The sequence below is a fragment of the Apium graveolens genome, chromosome 3 (genome assembly GCF_009905375.1).
Source record: "Apium graveolens cultivar Ventura chromosome 3, ASM990537v1, whole genome shotgun sequence".
Lineage (NCBI taxonomy): Eukaryota > Viridiplantae > Streptophyta > Magnoliopsida > Apiales > Apiaceae > Apium > Apium graveolens.
Window position 1 is genome coordinate 108,719,847 of NC_133649.1, and position 20,717 is coordinate 108,740,563.

At 37.2% G+C, this 20,717-nt stretch overlaps 2 non-coding genes across 2 annotated transcripts; one reads left to right on the forward strand and one right to left on the reverse strand.

Moving 5' to 3' along the window:
* Positions 1 to 1,226: 1,226 nt before the first annotated feature.
* Positions 1,227 to 1,333, reverse strand: LOC141715271 (small nucleolar RNA R71). The gene has a single exon (XR_012572038.1). It is a non-coding gene; the product is annotated as a small nucleolar RNA R71 (small nucleolar RNA).
* A 4,943-nt stretch (positions 1,334 to 6,276) lies between these two features.
* LOC141716211 (small nucleolar RNA R71) lies at positions 6,277 to 6,383 on the forward strand. Its single transcript, XR_012572928.1, has one exon. It is a non-coding gene; the product is annotated as a small nucleolar RNA R71 (small nucleolar RNA).
* Positions 6,384 to 20,717: the final 14,334 nt, after the last annotated feature.

Here is a 20,717-nt window from a genome sequence, read left to right on the forward strand (position 1 = left end):
AAATAAATTTTATTTATAATTACAAAAATAATGCTCCAAAAATTATTTAGGGCCTAACTATATCATTTAATAAATATAATTAGCCCAAATTTAATAACTAACGGGAAATAATTTTTAATCCAATAAATACCAAATTTATGTCAAAATTTCCCAACAATTATGAATAATCGAAATATGCAAAAATATTAAACATGTAAAAGTCCCACAATTTTAGAAAAATAAAAATACGATTTTTGTGGGCTTTTACGTCCTGGTAGGGGCCCTGAAAAAATCATTTTGTACAAAACAAAACATTTTCTAAATTAACTAGATGTTCCAAAAATCAATATAATAATTACTATATTATGCGAAATAAGGCCAAACGCCCTGCACGCAATAAAAACTATAAAAATTGATTCCCGATAACATTTTACTCAATACGAACACATTTGACACAAATTAAAATAACAGAAAAATATCCTGAACCACACTACAGATATCAGCACATAACAGATAACATCTTATGATCAATCATAATTTATATATCATAAATCACATAATACTCATTTAATATAATACAAAATATTCGAAATTTCCGGGTTCTTACACATCATCTCTGAGGTTTATAACGCTTAGCTCTGATATCAATTCTGTAACACCCCCAAATTCGGGGTCGGAGATCCGCGTTGTCACGAGTTCCATTTCCATTAATTAACACTTAATCTTGAATTAACAACTAACTACTGCATACTGACCTCACAATATAAACACATACACACCACACGTTATAGTCTCAGAGATGAAACTGAAATAGTACAAGTAATATGATCCATAATTTATAAGTTATTACACCTCAACAGAATTTCTGAATAAATTAACATGTTTCTTGCCATTATAACAATTCATAGATATACATAAGTCTAATACATCAAAATGCAATATATATATATACTTTTTATAAATCTTTAAAATCATCTGCCATGCATAATATACACAGAGTTCTATTATATAAACTGTATAAAATAACGTTACAAGGTGATCTCTTATTTCTAACCTTGCCTTTACATTTTTCTGAAAATCTTTACCATGCATAATGTACAATGCTTTGTGTTAAGTAGCATTTATGTCCACTTAGAATGCTCTATAAAGGATTGAATTGATGCTTTGTAGTGTTTTTGCATTTCATGTATATAATAGGAATTCAGGTGATTTAGCATTGTTTTGATGCTAAATTGGCGAAGATTGCTGCACTCTGAAATGCACTTTCTTAATTTTCTCAGAAATCTGGAGAATCTTTATGTGAGGCTTGGGATCTCAACAAAGAGATGCTTAGAAAGTGTCCTCACCATGGGATGCTGTTAGGGCGAAAACACGTGCTAAAATTCACACAAGTATACGCGTTTGCAAGTAGTATAAGATATAAATTAGATTCATTCCCACAGAGACTGGTTTAGCTTAAGTTCAATTTATGCACCTATGCAACAATGTATGGTTATCGCGCAATGATAAGGCAAATAACAAATTTGGTTTTTTTAAACTAAGAAATTATACTAAATAACATTAACTAAGAGAATTGAGGTTGAATTACTATATATGACAAACATGGGATTCTAACTCCATTAAATACTTCATTCAATAGCCTTATTGTTCTTAACCTTAGCATGTAATGGTGATGACACTAATCAGATAACACGAAACTAGTAAACGCCAACTTTCGTTGTACGGATACCCTACTACCAAGCATCCAAAAAAGAGATAGAAGTTGAATAGACACCAATTATGCTTAGTCCTTATATGTCTATAAGAATTGAAAACATAACTGTTTAATGTGCAAGTTATCTATCATGATTACATAGGGCAAGTAAGATGGTTAAAATTACTTATGAATCATGCATAATAAGTACATGAACCTATGCTAGCATGGCAAGTTCTAAACCTCTATATTCACCGTCACTTCAATAGAGATTAAAACGCTATCTTATATGTTAGCTACGCACATAAGACGAATAAGCACAACCAATACTAGGATATCAATCAATCACCACACACCAAGATATCGAAATAAATTAATTATTGAAATCTATAAGTAAATCCGCTAGAATCCCATGATAACGATTAGCCCATAATTGAACTCATCGTCATTATGGGTTCCAATGAAAGCATGGTATAAAACAAGGTCTTAATAATTATCAAAGTACGAATAAAAAAGGTCTATGTTCAACAAGAATGAAAACGAGCATCCAAAGGTACAACTATTTTCAAAGAATCACAAGTAGAAAAGAAGATCTTCTTTTTTCGCAGTTGTTTTGTGCTTCCAGGTCTTCTTCTTGATCTCCCAATCTTCCCGGATGATGAAAACCCTTTTTTAAGTATATATAAGCCCCTAGTGGACCTGTACCCTTAAAATTATCAAATTCCACTCAAAAAGGCTTTTTCAGCGAAATCAGCGAAATCAGCCGCGCATCAGCATGCGGTCGCGTGAGGGTCTGACGCGGCCACGGGTCGGCATGCAGTCGCGTGCACTTCTGATGCGGCCGCGTGGGCGGCTTCTGAAAAATTATGATGAATCTTATTTTGGCCATAACTTGAGTTCTACTCGTCAAAAATAGGCGATTCAACTGCCCACGCGAAGCTAACGAGATTCTATACAACTTGACAATGTTCTTGGCTTTGAAATCTGATCACTTTTCATCATATTTCCTTTAAAAGCTCATTTCTTCATTTAACTGATACCTGAAATACAATAACACAAAAACACATCAAAATACCAACATTGAGTACAATACACCAATTTAAGCTTGTAATAAAGCGTTCCAAGTGGATATAAAATCCACTTATCACACCCCCAAACTTGAATTGATGCTTGTCCTCAAGCATAAACAGACTCAAAACTACAAAACAAACATAATGCATGAATGCAACTACGTGAATGCAACTAAATGATAATGCAATCGATCCCCTCAGAATAACCATAACCAAATGAATAAGCCAATGCCTCTATGAATGCAATGACTTAAAACAGAGTTCGAATAAATCCCACAAACCAACTCACAAACCAGAAATGTGCGTGTGTGGAATGCTTAACTGAACTCTCTCGATATTAGATCAATAACCATAACTTATCTATCATCGAAACAATCAAAACTTTATAAACAGAATAGACAATAAACGCATTATGACTCACAACACCTCCTTTCTACTAGAGTTATACAAGGATTCACACTATTTTTGAACACATAACAAAGATGCTTATTTGACCGTGCAATGAATGAGGTCCCAAAAGACTTATGCAATAATACCCATGTAGCGAGCGTTAGGTTAGCGGATCCCAGACTATAAAAGCCTTAGGTCACTATGCAAAACGTCCCCTAGAACTTAATAACTCGAGTATTAAAGAGCTCACTCTTGATCAATTATGCATAAACACATAATTTTTTTCTTTTTTTTTTCTCTTTTCTCTTTTTTCTTTTTTTCAATAATTTCTGAATGAGTGCGTTTCACTCCATCTCATTCAACCCTAGACTACTCATAAAAATATGAGCCGGCTACTAGCCATTTGACGCCTAGCCTTACAACAACTAGCAATGAAATCCAATTTTTTCTCCAGATAAAAAAATCAGCATTTTTACGTCATTACGAGAATATCACAAATTCTAAATATAACCAAGTAATTAAATCTCAACAACAAACAAGTATGATCATGATCTAGATCAAAAGCAACCCTATAAGACTTTGTGAAAATATTTGTTTCTGGCATGCAAATCAATTCATTAGGACTTAAACATCCCTCTATTCGTCATCACCACACTCAAATCAACATCAACTTATCAAATATCATAGTTCATCTTAAGGGATCATGCTAAATATGCATGCAAATACAACTATATGAAATCATATAAAAATAAACAAATATGTCCTAAATAAATAATCATGCAAAAATATGAATAAACTACAACTAAACATACAATATGAATTTATATGAATCTATATGGACATACACACTACTAATCCTTACATTATCACCCCCAAACTTAAAATTTTCAATATCCTCATTGAAGGTAATAATAAGGATTTCAGGCATACCTAGTCGTCGAAAAGATCACCCTCCTCGGGTGGAGGATCAGGTGTCCAATCAACCTCGACACCAGTGGCTCGGAAAATAGTGCCCAAAGCCTATGTCAAATCTACAGCAAAACGACGGTGAATATCGTGCATGGCCTCCATATGCCTAATTACTCGCATGTACTGCTCATCACCAACACCAGTCCTATCAACTACCTGCTGCACATAAGAAGAACACTTTGTAGGCATTGGAGGGTTCGTTCGGCTACCATCTACATCATCAAAGATATATCCCAAGCCCTTATCATGTGGTGCACCTAAGAATGCATAACTCAAGTGATCTGGTAGTGGGTGAAGCTCAAGTGTGGAAACATCTTCAATAGACGGCTCGAGACGCTCCTGAGAAATTTTCAGCTCTTCTAACCCAAGAGAATCGAATGGCATATCCAACTTCCTCTTCCACGGAAGTGCATTCAAAACCTGCAGTTGCTCTGCTGCTTCCTTGTCATCAATAACTGATTTCCCCATTAAGGATCTCTCTAAGGTCTCTGACTTTGGAAATTGCTCAAGTTCCGAATTCACGACTGAGTCTACCCACTCTACTTTAAAGCACTCATCTTTAGTTGTGGGTAAATTTATTGCCTTGAACATATTAAAAGTGACCTTCTGATTATGAACCTTCATCATAAGCTCTCCTTTTTGTACATCAATCATAGTTCGGCAAGTAGTTAAGAATGGTCTCCCCAAGATAATGGGAATCTTCTTATCCTCCTCAAAGTCAAGAATTACAAAGTCAGCAGTGAAGATAAGTTTATCCACCTTAACCAAGACATTCTCCACTATACCTCGTGGATAAGAGATGGAACGGTCAGCTAGTTACAATGACATGTATGTTGGTTTCGGATCAGGAAGACCAAGCTTCTTGAAGATTGATAAGGGCATCAGATTGATGCTAGCTCCTAAATCACATAAACACTTGTCGAACGACAAGTTTCCGATGGTGCAAGGAATCGTGAAGCTTCCAGGATCTTTATGCTTCGGAGGCAACTTCTGTTACAGCACAGCATTGCATTCCTCCGTTAGAGCAACGGTCTCTAAGTCATCGAGCTTCACTTTTCGAAAGAGAATACCTTTCATAACCCTCACATAGCTAGGCATCTGTTCAAGAGCTTCAGCAACAGGTATGTTGATATGAAGTTTCTTGAACACCTCCAAAAACTTCTCAAACTGCTTATCCAGCTTTTTCTTCTATAGCCTCTTAGGAAAATGAGGTGGAGGATAGATCTGTTTCTCCCCTGTATTACCCTCAGGAGGAGTGTGTTCCACAGTAGTCTTCCTTGGTTCCACCTCTGCTTCCTTCTGCACTTCTTCTTCAGGCACAACTGCATTTTCTGAAACTTGAGATTTTCAGGCTCTTCGTCTTGCTGAATTTTGGGGCTTGCGACCTTTCCAGACCTTAAGGTGATGGCGTTCACCAGTTCTTCAACTTCCCTCTTTCTTGGATTTGTTTCTGTATCACTAGGAAGCGTTCTTGGTGGTCGATTCAATAAGGCATTAGCAATTTGTCCTATTTGGTTCTCCAGAGTCTTGACAGAAACAGCCTGGCTTTGGCATATAAGAGTCTGGTTTTTGCACATAAGTCGCAACTCCTCTAATTCAGATTTTTCATTCAAAGATAGACATGTACCATGAGTTTTTTGTTTTGGTGTAATTTGTTGCTAAAAACCAGGAGGGTTGAATAGCTTATTTCTAAACTACTGGAACGGCTGTTGCATCGCATTCTGATTATTGCTCCGACTGAAGTTAGGATGATTCCAATTCTCAGGATGATAAGTGTCTGGAACTGGTTGCTGTGATCTCTGAAAGTTGCTCACAAACTGAGCTGAGTCACTAGATATAGCACATTGCTCCGTCACATGCGAACCTGCACACAGCTCACAAACACTAATTATCTGCTTAACACCATAGTTACCCAGAGAATCGATCTTCATAAACAACGCCTTTAGTTGAGCAGTGATAGCCGTAGCTGTATCCACTTCAAGAACTCCTGCTACCTTGCCCTGTGGACATCTATGGGTTGGATACTGATATTCATTAGCAGCCATCAGTTCAATTAGATCATAAGCTTCCTCATAGCTCTTTGCCCATAATGCTCCGCCTGATGCTGCATCGAGCATGGGTCTGGACTGTGCTCCTAACCTATTGTAAAAACAATTGATGATCATCCAATTAGACATTCCATGATGAGGACACTTCCTAAGCATCTCCTTGTAGCGCTCCCAAGCTTCACATAGAGATTCTCCCGTTTGCTGCGCAAATTGAGTAATAATATTCCTGAGTGCAGCTGTCTTCGCCATAGGGAAGAATTTAGTAAGAAACTTCTGAGCAAGATCTTCCCAAGTAGTAATCGAACCAGTTGATAGAGAGTGTAAACAGCTCTTAGCCTTGTCCCTCAGAGAGAATGGGAACAGTCTCAGCTTCACAATATCTTCAGAAACAATGTTGAACTTGAAGGTGTCGAAGATCTCAATGAAATCCCTAATATGCATATTGGGATCTTCAGTTGGAGAACCCCCAAACTGGATTGAATTCTGCACCCATTGAATTATTCCAGGCTTGATCTCAAAGGTATTAGCTGTGATAGCTGGCCGGACAATGCTAGATTGAATGTCATTGATCTTGGGTTAAGAAATATCCATCAAGGCTTTCATTCGTGCTGCTGGATCTCCTATTGTATTGAGTACCTGAAACATAAACAAATAAACCGTGAGATTAAAAAAGTCCGATTCAGTGAACTTTAACGACCATTGATGACAAGCACATAAACTAAAAATTAACACCGAGTCCCCGGCAGCGGCGCCAAAAACTTGTTAGGGCAAAAACAAGTGCTAAAATTCACGCAAGTATACGAGTTCATAAGTAGTATAAGATATAAATCAGATTCGTTCCCACAGAGACTGGTTTAGGTTAAGTTCAATTTATGCACCTATGCAACAATGTATGGTTATCGCTCAATGCTAAGACAAATAACAAATTGGGCTACGAGATTATACTAAATAACATTAACTAAGAGAATTGAGGTTGAATTACTATATATGACAAACATGGGATTCTAACTTCATTAAATACTTCATTCAATAGCCTTATTGTTCTTAACCTTAGCATGTAATGGTGATGACACTAATCAGATAACACGAAACTAGTAAACGCCAACTTTCGTTGTACGAATAGCCTACTAAAAAGCATCCACAAAAGAGATAGAAGTTGAATAGACAACAATTATGCTTAGTCCTTATATGTCTATAAGAATTAAAAACATAACTGTTTAATGCGCAAGTTATCTATCGTGATTACTTAGGGCAAGTAAGATGGTTAAATTTACCTATGAATCATGCATAACAAATACGTGAACCTGTGCTAGCATGGCAAGTTCTAAACCTCTATATTCACTGTCGCTTCAATAGAGATTAACACGCTATCTTATATGTTAGCTACGCACATAAGACGAATAAGCACAACCAATACTAGGATATCAATCAATTACCACACACCAAGATATCAAAACAAATTAATTATTAAAATCCATAAGTAAATCCGCTAGAATCCCATGATAATGATTAGCCTATAATTAAAATCATCATCATCATGGGTTCTAATGAAAGCATGGTATAAAACATGGTCTTAAAAAACTGAATAATTATCAAAGTACGAATAAAAAAGGTCTAGGTTCAACAAGAATGAAAACGAGCATCCAAAGTTACAACTATTTTCAAAGAATCACAAGTAGAAAACAAGATCTTCTTTTTCGGAGTTGTTTTGTGCTTCTAGGTCTTCTCCTTGATCTCCCAATTTTCCCGGATGATGAAAACCCTTTTTTTTAAGTATATATAAGCCTGTAGTGGACGTGTACCCTTAAAATTATCAAATTCCACTCAAAAAAGGCTTTTTCGGCGAAATCAGCGAAATCAGCCGTGCATCAGCATGCGGTCGCGTGAGGGTCTGACGTGGCCGTGGATCGGCATGCGGTCGCGTGCACTTCTGACGCGGCCGCGTGGGCGGCTTCTGGAAAATTCTGATGAATCTTATGTTGGCCATAACTTGAGTTCTACTCGTCAGAATTAGGTGATTCAACTGCCCACGCGAAGCTAACGAGATTCTCTACAACTTGCAATGGCCTTGGCTTCCAAATATGATCACTTTTCATCATATTTCCTTTAAAAGCTTCTTTCTTCATTTAACTGATACCTGAAATGCAATAACACAAAAATACATTAAAATACCAACAACTTGAGTCCAAAACACCAATTTAAGCTTGTAATAAAGTGTTCCAAGTGGATATAAAATCCACTTATCAGATGCCTAACTGGATGATCATTAACTGCTTTTATAATGGATTGGGTGCTACTTATAGACCCATTCTTGATGCAGCATCAGGAGGAGCCTTGTGGGCTAAAATCTACGATTAAGCTTATGAATTGATTGAACTAATGGCTGCCAATAAATACCAGAAACCAACTCACAGACTACCTCAGGGCAAGGTAGCATGAATTTTGGAAGTGGATGCAGCTACTGTTATAGCTGCTCAGCTTAAGGCTTTGACGATGAAGGTGGATTCTTTGGCTAATTATGGAGTTAATCAGATCACTAGTGTCTGTGAGCTTTGTGCTGGTGCCCATAAAATGGAGTAGTGTGCCATTTCTAGTGAATCAGCTCAGTTTGTGAGCAACTTTCAGAGGTCGCAGTAGCCTGTTACAGCCACCTATCATCCCAACAACCGTAATCATCCTAACTTCAGCTGGAGCAATACTCAGAATGCGGTCCAACAGCCTTATCAGCAGTATGTAACAAAGCAATACAACCCTCCTGGTTTTCAGCAACTGTAATATGCACTAAGACAACAACTGCAGTTGCAACAATCTACTGAAAAATCTGAATTGGAGGAGTTGAGGCTTATGTGCAAGAGCCAAAAGGTGTCTATCAAGACCTTGGAGAATCAAATTAGGCAAGTTGCCAATACCTTGCTAAATCGTCAATCTGGTACACTCCCTAGTGACACTGAAGTGCCAGTCAAGAGGGAAGCTAAGGAGAAAGTCAAGGCAATCAGATTGAGGTCTGGGAAGGTTGCAAATCCTGAAAAATCTCAAGTTCCGGGAGAAGAAGCTGTAGCTAAAGAAGAAGTGCAGAAGGAAGCAGAATTGAAACCAAGGAAGACTACTGTAAACACAGTCCTCCTAAGGGTAATACATGGGAGAAACAGATCTATCCTCCACCTCTTTTTCTTAAGAGGCTGTAGAAAAAAAGCTGGATAAGTAGTTTGAGAAGTTTCTGGAGGTGTTCAAGAAACTTAATATCAACATACCTTTTGTTGAAGCTTTTGAACAGATGCCTAGTTATGCAAATTTTATAAAAGGTATCCTCTATCGGAAAGTGAAGCTTGATGACTTAGAGACTGTTGCTCTTAAGGAGGAATGCAGTGCTGTGCTGCAACAGAAGTTGCCTCCGAAGCTTAAAGATCCTGGAAGCTTCACTATTCCTCGTACCATTGGAAAAGTTTAGTACCATTGGAAAAGTGTCATTTGACAAATGCTTATATGACTTGGGAGATAGCATCAATATGATTCCCTTGTCAATCTTCAAGAAGTTGGACTTACCTGATCCAAAGCCTACTTATATGAACTTGCAGTTAGTCGATCGATCTATTACATATCCACGAGGCATTGTGGAGGATGTCTTGGTCAAAGTTAATAAACTCATCTTTCCTGCTGATTTTGTAATTCTTGATTTCGAGGAGGATAAGAAGATTCCTATAATCTTGGGAAGGCCATTCTTGGCTACTGGTCGAACCTTGATTGATGTGCAGAAGGGTGAGCTTACTACGCGAGTGCTGGATCAGGATGTGACGTTCAATGTTTTTAATGCCATAAAAATTCCTGACTGAAAATAAGGAGTGCTTAAAAGTGGAGTTGGTCGATTCTGTGGTTACTTCAAAACTTGATCAAATGCTAAGGTCTGATGCTTTAAAGAAGGCCTTGTTGGGGAATTCAAATAGTGAAGATGACGAAGGTGATGAGCAGTTGCAGTATCTGAATGCTTCTCCCTGGAAGCGAAGGATGGATATGCCTTTTGAATCTCTTGGAATGGAGGAGCTAAACAAATCTCCAAAGCGCCTCAAGCCATCTACTGAGGAAGCTCCAACACTTGAGCTTAAACCATTACCTGAACACTTAAGGTATGCTTTTTTAGGTGATGCATCTACTTTGCCTGTTATTATTGTATCTGACCTTTCAGGTAGTGATAAAAAAAGCTCTTAAGAATCCTGAGAGAGTTCAAATCGGCAGTGGGATGGACTGCAGCATATATCAAGGGAATCAGCCCTTCTTATTGTATGCATAAAATTCTGTTAGAGGAAGGGAGCAAGCCAATAGTTGAGCAACAGAGAAGGCTTAATCCGATAATGAAAGAAGTTGTGAAGAAGGAAATTCTCAAGTGGCTAGATGTAGGGATCATCTATCCCATTTCTGACAGTTCTTGGGTGAGTCCAGTTCAGTGTGTGCCGAAGAAGGGAGGTATAACAGTTGTTGCTAATGAGAAAAAAGAGCTCATTCCTACTCGAACAGTCACGAGGTGGAGAGTTTGCATGGATTACAGGAAGTTGAACAAGGCCACAAGGAAGGATTACTTCCCTCTTCCGTTTATTAATCAGATGCTTGACAGGTTTGTTGGGCATGAGTACTACTATCTTCTGGATGGCTATTCGGGTTATAATCAGATTTGCATTGCTCTAGAAGATCAGGAAAAGACTACCTTCACGTGTTCGTTTGGTACTTTTTCCTTCAAAAGGGTTTCTTTTGGGTTGTGAGGTGCACCTGCCACATTTCAGAGATGCATGATTACTATCTTCTCTGACATGATTGGTCAGATTGTAGAGTGTTCATGGACAATTTCTCTATGTTCGGTGATTCTTTCGAAGAGTGCTTGCAGAATCTTGGCGCCGTTCTTAAAAAGTCTATTGAGACCAATATGGTTCTCAACTGGGAAACATGTCATTTTATGGTGCGACAGGGAATTATTCTTTGGCACAAGGTCTCTAGTAAAGGTCTTGAGGTGGACAAAGCCAAGGTGGGAGTTATCAAAAACCTTCTGCCACCAATTATTGTAAAGGGAGCTCGCAGCTTTCTTGGTCATGCAGGTTTCTATTGGCGGTTCATCAAGGACTTCTCTAAAATCTCTAAACATTTGTGCAATCTTCTAGAGAAATATATCCCGTTCAAGTTTGATAACAAGTGCCTAGCTGCTTTTGAGATCTTAAAGAAGAGTTTGATCATAACACCTGTCATAACTACACCAAATTGGGATGAACCTTTTGAGATGATGTGCGATGCAAGCAGTTCTTGTGCAGATAAAGAACAACATATTTCATGCGGTCTACTATGCTAGTAAGACCCTCAATGGTGCTCAACTGAATTATACTACTACTGAGAAAGAGCTATTGGCTATTGTCTATGGTTTTGAGAAGTTTCGATCTTATTTGCTTGGGACAAAGGTGACAGTTTTCACTAATCACGCTGTTATTCGATATCTTGTCTCAAAGAAAGACTCGAAGCCTAGACTGATTCGATGGGTTCTTTTACTTTAGGAATTTGAGTTGGAGATCAAGGATAGAAAGGGTACTGAGAATCAAGTCACTGATCATCTCTCTCATTTGGAAGATCCAAGTGCAACTTCACAGGATAAGATATTGATAAATGAGTCTTTTCCCAATGAGCAGTTGTTTGGGGTGCAGGAGGAAGAACCGTGGTTCGCAGACATTGTGAACTACCTTGTGAGTAATACTATTCCTCCAGACTTGTCTTATGCTCAAAGGAAGAAGTTTCTGCATGAAGTGAAGTGGTACATGTGGGATAAGCCATTTCTGTTTAGCAAGGAGCTGACCAAATCATCAGGAGATGTGTTCCGTATAGCGAAATAGGGAGGGCGGATTTTGCGAGATTGCCATTCGCTGCTTATGGATGCCACTATGGTGAGAAAAAACGGCAGCTCGTATCCTTCATGCAGGATTCTTTCGGCCGACATTGTTTGAAGATGCTTATCAGTTTGTTTTGAAATGTGATCAATGCCAGCGTGTGGGTAATATGTCTAAGAGGGATGAGATTCCTCTTAATGTGCTTCTCGAGGTTGAAGTCTTCGACGTTTGGGGAATTGACTTCATGGGGCCATTTGTCTCATCTTGCAACAATCAGTATATCTTGTTGGCGGTTGATTATGTCTCGAAATGGGTTAAAGTCAAGGCTTTTCCGACAAATGATGCGAAGGTAGTGCTTAATTTTCTTTATAAACAGATATTCACAAGATTTAGGACTTCAAGAGTCATAATCAGTGATGAGGGATCGCATTTCTGCAATCACAAGTTCACTACTTCGATGCAGCAGTATAATGTGAATCATCGCATTGCTACAGCCTACCATCCTCAGATGAATGGTCAAGCTAAGGTATCTAACAGAGAGATCAAGTGCATTTTAGAGAAAGTTGTGTATCCATCGAGGAAGGATTGGTCTTTGAAGCTAGATGAAGCTGTTTGGGCATATCGAACAGCATACAAAACTCCACTTAGCATGTCGCCATTTCAGTTGGTTTATGGTAAGGGATGTCATTTGCCTGTGGAGCTCGAGCATAAAGTGTATTGGGCTTTGAAGAAGTTGAACCTTGATATAGATGCAGCTGGTAAGAAGAGAATGCTTCAATTGAATGAACTCGATGAGTTTCGGCTTCAAACGTATGAGAATAGTAAAAATATATAAGGAGAAAGTCAAAAGGTGGCACGATAGGGGTCTAGTGCTCAAATCATTTGTGCCGGGGCAACAAGTTTTTTTTAACTCTCTTCTCTGTCTTTTTCCCGGAAAGTTGAAGTTGAGGTGGTCAGGGTCGTTTGTTATCAAAACTATGTTTCCACATGGAGCGCTGGAGATTTTTGAGAATGATCCAGGCCAAGCATTCAAGGTGAATGGACAGAGGTTGAAGCATTACTATGGGGATACGGCAAACCGTGAGGTGGTTAGTGCCGTTTTATTGTTTACTTGATCTCGAGTTTCTACGTCAAGCTAACGATATAAACCAAGCGCTTATTGGGAGGCAACGCAAGTTTGTTGTACATTAGTAGGTAGAGGAAGAAGAAAACAAGGAGAAAAACACAAAAAAAATCAGAAAAAGAAAAAAAAATCAAGTTCAACTACAGAAGCACGGCACGCCCGCGCTAAGAAGCGGGGCGGCCGCACTGAAAAGTCAGTAACTGCGCGAGCCCGTGCTGGTATGTGTAGCGGCCGCGCTGAGTCCCTGTAGTCGAAAAAAAAGAGACAGCAGAATAAACAGAATTTTGGGGACTTCAATACAAAATCAATTTCTAACCGAATTTCCCTCCTCCACTTCCTATAATTTCTATTCCAAATTAATTCCATTACTCCCGTAATCAATTCCCACTTGTTTTCCATAACTAATTTTCTCCCAATTTCCTATTGTTAGATATATTTGATAATGTCATGTCTAATATGATTTATGTTTACTTTTCAGATCTTACTTAAACAGGACAAATCAGTACTTAACTGAAATCAGCACTTATACTGAAGTCAGAACTTAAGTCATCAGTACTTAAGGTTCAGAAGATATTTATCAGAAGAGAATATCAGGACTTAAAGGAAACGTTCAGATAAGGAAGGTGGCTGATTGAAAGGAAAAGAAGATCAAGACAAACGTAAGAAGAGATATGCATGAAGAAGGAATTCTATGAAGAATAGAATACTTGGAAGAAAAGATATCTGATTGATATATTTTAGGAAGCAGAATTATATTCCATATCAATTAGCGATTATCTTGTAACTGTGTAGTATATAAACACAGACATAGGGTTTATACTATAAGTGTTATCATTATCGAGAAGATTATTCATTGTAACCCTAGCAGCTCTCGTGATATTTGTTCATCACTGAGAGAGGACAGTTCCATATAGTAACATAATTTATTGCTTTGAATAAAGTCTGTTTTCTGTTACTTGTGTTATTAGAATTCGATTTGATTGTGCTATACACTGTATTCACCCCCCTCTATAGTGTGTGTGACCTAACAAGTGGTATCAGAGCCTATTTGTTAACATACAAACAATTTAAGATCCAAAAACAATCATGTCTGAAGTAGAAACTCCAACTAAGCCCACCAAAACTGAAGAACCTCCAAAGACACAAATCCATAGCCGATATGAGGCTATTTAAGTTCCCATATTGAGACCATCTGAATATCCCATATGGAAGGTGAGGATGACTATGTTTCTGGAAGCTACAGATCCAGAATATCTTGATAGAATCAAGGAAGGGCCTCACAAACCAACCAAGCTTGTTATTGCAGTTGCAGGTGAAGCAGTAAAGTCAGTACCAAAGGAGAAGAGTGACTACACTGCTGAAGATATCGCATCAATTGCTAAGGATGCTAAGGTACGACACTTACTGCATAGTGCCATTGATAATGTAATGTCAAACAGGGTAATAAACTGCAAGACTGCAAAGGAGATATGGGATGCCTTGGAAACAAGATGTCAGGGAACTGATACGATTAAGAAGAACAGGAAGACAATACTCACTTAAGAGTATGAACACTTTGACTCAAAGGCTAATGAGTCATTGACTGATTTATATGATAGATTTGTCAAACTCTTGAATGATTTGTCACTGGTTGATAAGGAGTATGATCTTGAAGATTCAAACCTTAAATTCCTGTTGGCTCTTCCTGAAAGCTGGGATTTGAAGGCAACAACAATAAGAGACAACTATAATCTTGATGAAACGACTCTTGATGAAATTTATGGGATGCTCAAGACTCATGAACTTGAGATGGAACAAAGAAGCAAGAGGAAAGGAGGAAAGTCAAGGACAGTTGCTCTTAAGGCTGAAGAAGAATCCCCCAAGGCAGCTACCTCAAGGAAAGGCAAGGGTAAAGCTCTCTTCACAAAGTCTGATACTGAGTCATCAAGTTCTGATAATGATGATGACTCAGAATCTGAAAGCTTGCCTGAGATGGATGCTGATAAAGAGATGATGAAGCTGTGTGCCCTTATGGTGAAAGGAATCACAAAGATTGCATACAGGAAGTTCAGGAAGGGAAAGAAGTTTTCCAGGAATGGTGCAAGTTCTGATAAGAAGAATTTCAGAAAATCTGAGGGCAAAGGAGGAAAGTCTAACAGAGGAGATTATACAAATGTCAAATGCTACAACTGTGGTGAGAAAGGCCACATATCTCCTGATTGCAAGAAAGTGAAGAGTGACAAAGGCAAGGCTCTTGTCACAAAGAACAAAAGCTGGACAGACACCTCAGATTCTGAAAGTGAGGAGAATTATGCCTTGATGGCAAATGCTGATATGGCAAGTGCTGAAAGCAGTTCTGAAGCTGCTGAGTTAAAGGTACCTCAAACTACTTATGCCTTTCATACTGATGATATTAATGAGTTGAGAAGATATCTTAAAACCATGTTCATTAGCTATAGAGATCAAACTTTAACATGTGAAAGATTAACTTCTGAAAATCTTGCTTGCAAAAAGAGGAATGATTATTTAGAAAAAGAGTTAGTCATGTTCCATCAAACTCAGAAAGATAGAGATGATGCTTTCTATGTTAGGGATGAAGTGCTTAAAATGAATGAATCTCTAAAAGCTGAGTTAGAAAAGGAAAGAGAGATTATCAGGAGTTGGACTAACTCTGGCAGAACAACTCAGAATTTGTTAAGTAGTGAAAACTGGAAAGAGGGCTTAGGTTATGGAGATGATAAGAATGATAAAGGAACTGTAGAAATTAAGCCTATAGTTGTTAATCAAAAATCTAAGTTAAAGCCTGTTAAGTTTGTAGCTGTAAAGTCTGATAATGAGAAATTAGAAGTTAAAAAGGAATTAACTTCTGACAAACTAAAACAGGAAAAGACAACTGAAGTAAACGTAGGCTTGATGACAAAGAAGAAGCAGCTTAAGCAAAAGCTGAAAGATGTTAAGAATGCAAACAAGGTAAAATCACCTAGGCAAAATAGGATTGGAAAGGAAGGTGTGAATAAAAGCAATGATTATAAACTTGTTCCTGATGCTCCTAGGAAAACATGTCATAACTGTGGAAGCTCTAACCATCTGGCTTCTTTTTGCAGGAAGAATAAGAATATTAACTCTTTACCTTCAAAATCAGGAGTTAAGAGTGAGTCTGTTAGATACAAACCACAAAATCCTTGTTTTCATTGTGGTAGTTTATGGCATTCCATTTATACTTGTAAGGAATATCATAGTTTGTACTATGATTATTATCAAATAAAACCTTCTTTGAAGAAAGTTTCCATTGTTTCTTCTAGTGTAAATTCTGATTCAAAGTCTGATAGTGTAAGTTCTGATAAGAAAAATGTTAACATAAACTCTGATGCTAAATCCGCTGCAAATGTTAACAAACTTAATAAGGCCAAAGGATCCAAGCAAGTCTGGGTCCTTAAAACTAATAATTAGTGGTCTTTGTGATTGCAGGGTAACAGGAAAAATATTCTAGTTCTGGACAGTGGATGTTCAGGACATATGACTGGAAATAAGGCCCTGCTATCAGACTTTGTGGAGAAAGCTGGCCCAAGTGTTTCTTATGGAGATGGCAACATTGGAAAAACATTGGGATATGGCAATATCAATCTTGGGAATGTCATCATTAAAGAAGTAGCTCTGGTCTCAGGACTTAAACACAATCTGCTGAGTGTTAGTCAAATCTGTGACAGAGGTTATCATGTGGATTTCTTTGAAGAACACTGTGAAGTTATTAGTAAATCTACAGGCAAAGCTGTTATGAAGGATACAGGCATGGTAACATCTATGAAGCCAAGTTTTCAACAAGTACTGATGGTTCTGCAATCTGTCTGATGAGTAGAGCATCAATTGAAGAAAGCTCGAATTGACACAAGAAACTCTCTCATTTAAATTTTAACAATATAAATGAACTAGTCAAGAAAGATCTTGTGAGAGGACTGCCAAAGTCAGTATTTGCTCCTGATGGCCTTTGTGATTCTTGTCAGAAGGCTAAACAAAGGAAATCCTCATTCAAGAGCAAGACCGAATCATCAATTCTTGAGCCTTATCACCTACTACATGTTGATCTATTTGGTCCAGTAAATGTCATGTCTATTGTAAAGAAGAAATATGCTATGGTCATAGTGGATGAGTTCACCAGATACACACGGGTGTATTTCTTGCACACAAAAGTGAAACTGCATCTATCTTGATTGATAATGTCAGGCAACTGGATAAATTGGTCAAAGATTCTGTGAAGATAATAAGAAGTGATAATGGTACTGAGTTCAAGAATTTGATAATGGAAGGGTTCTGCAAAAACCATGGAATCAAGCTGGAATTTTCTGCTCCTGGAACTCCACAGTAAAATGGAGTTGTTGAAAGAAAGAATAGAACTCTCATTGAAGTTGCACGTACAATGCTTGATGAAGCAAAGCTTCCAACCTATTTCTGGGCTGAAGCTGTGCAGACTGCTTGTTTTACTCAGAATGCAACACTCATTAACAAGCAAGGAAAGACACCATATGAGATGGTGAAGAAAAAGAAGCCAAATCTGAAGTATTTTCATGTATTTGGATGCAAATGTTTTGTTCTTAAGATCACCCTGAACAACTATCCAAATTTGATCTAAAAGCTGGTGAAGGAATCTTTGTCGGATATCCACTTTCCACAAAAGCCTTCAGAGTCTATAACTTGAGAACAAGAGTGGTCATGGAATCTATCAATGTCTCTTTTGATGATAAGAAGATTACTGGACTTGAAGATTTCAATGATCATGATCAGCTGAGATTTGAAAATGAAGACTTAAATTCTGATACTAAAAATCCTGACAGTCTAAATCCTGATACTGCAAACTCTGATGGATTAAACTCTGATGTTATTTGTAATAACCCCAATTTTTGGAATTTTTGAAACACGGATGAATAGTAACTTTTGCTGATGATGCTGATTAAGGAAAATTATCAGACCATGCTATATAGGAGTACTGTTATGGAAATTCTAAGATCATATTAGTATTCTATAAAGTAAATAAGTGTATGTAAAGATCGTCATAATCCAAATTCAAACACTTTGATTTTTCCCAAAAATCCACCAGATACCGAAAGAATTGAGTATAAGGTAACATGATTAAAAGGATTTAAATTCAAGAATTATAAGAGAGGATCATAAAAGGAATATAATGTATTGAGAAAGGTTAAGGGAACCCAAGTAATAAGATCCCGGGTATGATCCCTCAAACGATAAACGAGAACGAAAGTTAAGCGAACCGTATAACAGATCAGGGGTCATTAGCCAAGTAATTAGGAGTTAATCAAAGAGTTAGTGGATGATGATGTCATCACACCAACAAGAAGAGGACAAGTGTGGGAAGATGACATGGGAGGATGACATAAGCATGACCAAAAGGGAAGGAAGTGTTGGTTGATTATAAACCACACAAATTTCACCATGGTTAAAAGGTAATTAATCAAAACAAAAGCAAAACAACCAAGCCAAGGCAAAACAAATCACAAAACACAAATTAGAAGTTGACTTTTGCTTTCCAAGAACAAAAGCTCTCGGCCAAAACCAGAGCAGCAACTTCAAACTATCATATCTCCTTCAATACTCACTCAAATTGTATGTTCTATAGCTCTTTGGAAAGGTATTGAGATGGCCTACAACTCTTGTTCACAAGTCTCGTCCAAATAAGCATGGAAGCCCCTCGTTTTGATAGTTCTTTCAATCTGACTTTTAGAAACTTCAAAACCTAACTTTGTGTTCTTGATTTCTTTGGAAAGATCAAGCTTGTAGGAGGCTCTTTAAGACTTCCTAGCTACTCTAATCACTCCAAGGAAGGTATAAAACCTCATACCCTAGCTTTACTTTTGAGTATTTAGGAGTGGTTTTGATTGTTATAGTTTATGAGAAGCATGATTCTTGGTTGTTTAAAGTTTGGTTGAGTTTGTAGAGAGTTTGATTGTTAAATCTTGATTAAATAGTTAATGAACTTAAGTAAGCTCTTAGTTCATGATTGAGAAGTAATATAAAGTGGAAATCTTGAGTTGTTGGGGCTGTTTTAGTAGTGTATGGATGAAGTTTGGTTGTAACAATAATTGTGGGTTGATTGTGGATTGATTTGGAGTTGTACAAGTTTGGGAAATCGCGTAAACATAGACGTCGTAATGTCCGATTTACCCTAGACTGCTTTTGTTCTTAATATCAGGACCCGTCAACTCACTGTTAGGTTTTGACCATTGCCATGATTAGATAGTTCATGTTACGAGCTTCGTTTTGATATGTGGTTCGTTTGAATCCGATGTACGGTTTAGGAGAAACGACCGTTTTAAGTAACGGCGTTTCGCGAACGAACCATTACCCCTCGCCTTACTTTGAAACATTGGTTAATGACCTTAATTGTATAATTGGGGTATGAAACATTTATGTAAATTGGATTAGGCAGTTGGTAAGGTACTCGCGAAAGAATCGACTTAAAACTCTTAATGGTTAATTTATTAAAAATGGTGGAGCCGAGGGTACTCGAGCGACTTAAGAGAATCATTAAGCGCAAAGCGAGCATTAGAGTCTAATTGGTTAAAGTATAGATTCATAAGTGACTTTGGTTTAATTCCAACTTATATGTGGTTTATAGGTTACCAGACTCATCCCAGGACTTTTACCATCCCCAGTCGCTCAGGCAAGTTTTCTACCCGTTATACTATTGTTGTGATGTAAATATATGTATATGCATTATCATGTGATAAGTGCATGATTGTTATTAGCAAATCTTGCGATATATTGGAGCATGCTGATATGGTATATATGCATGTCTGTTTCGTAATCTTGATATCAAATTGTTGATTCAAATGCTTATAAACTGCATAATACCTATGCTAGAGATAAGCAGTAGTTGTGTATACCCTTAGTATAGGGGACCCAAAGGTGAACATTTTTCTAAACCGGGAGTCGATGTTCCCGAGTATAATATATATATTTTTATATATATATGGTTATAGTTTTCAAAACTATTAATCGAATAAGGTTTATTCGATAACTTTATTTTTATTTTATTTAATGAATATTAGTTGAATATTCATTCGAGGACTTATGACTCCGTTTATTTTATTTAATGAATATTATTTTGAATATTCATTCGAGGACTTATGACTCCGCTTATTTATTAAATTATATTCTTTATTTTATTAAAGAATAGTGTTTCGATAATCAAACTTATTTTCGATTATTCAAATAAAGATCGTACTTTCGTATAAGTATATATTTGGTTATTTATTATTCATTTCAAGTATGAGTTTTAAAACTTCTACTTCAAATTATTTATATAGAGATTATCCTTATGGGAATATTATTTAAATAATAATATTCAGATATTTTCTAATATATCGGGACTGATTTATTTCATTAAATCAGCATTACTCCAAACATTCTTAAAAATGTTTTCGAGTCTTCAAAATGATTTTTAAAAGTTAGAGCGGATCCCAAAACTCATTTTTATATTTAAGATCTTCCTTTCAAAGGGAATTTAAATACTCGCTCATAACCTGAGGGATCCGGCTCAGTGGTGTATTTTATATTCGCAACGAGGTTGCTATTTTGAGAAAACATCTTGATTACTTG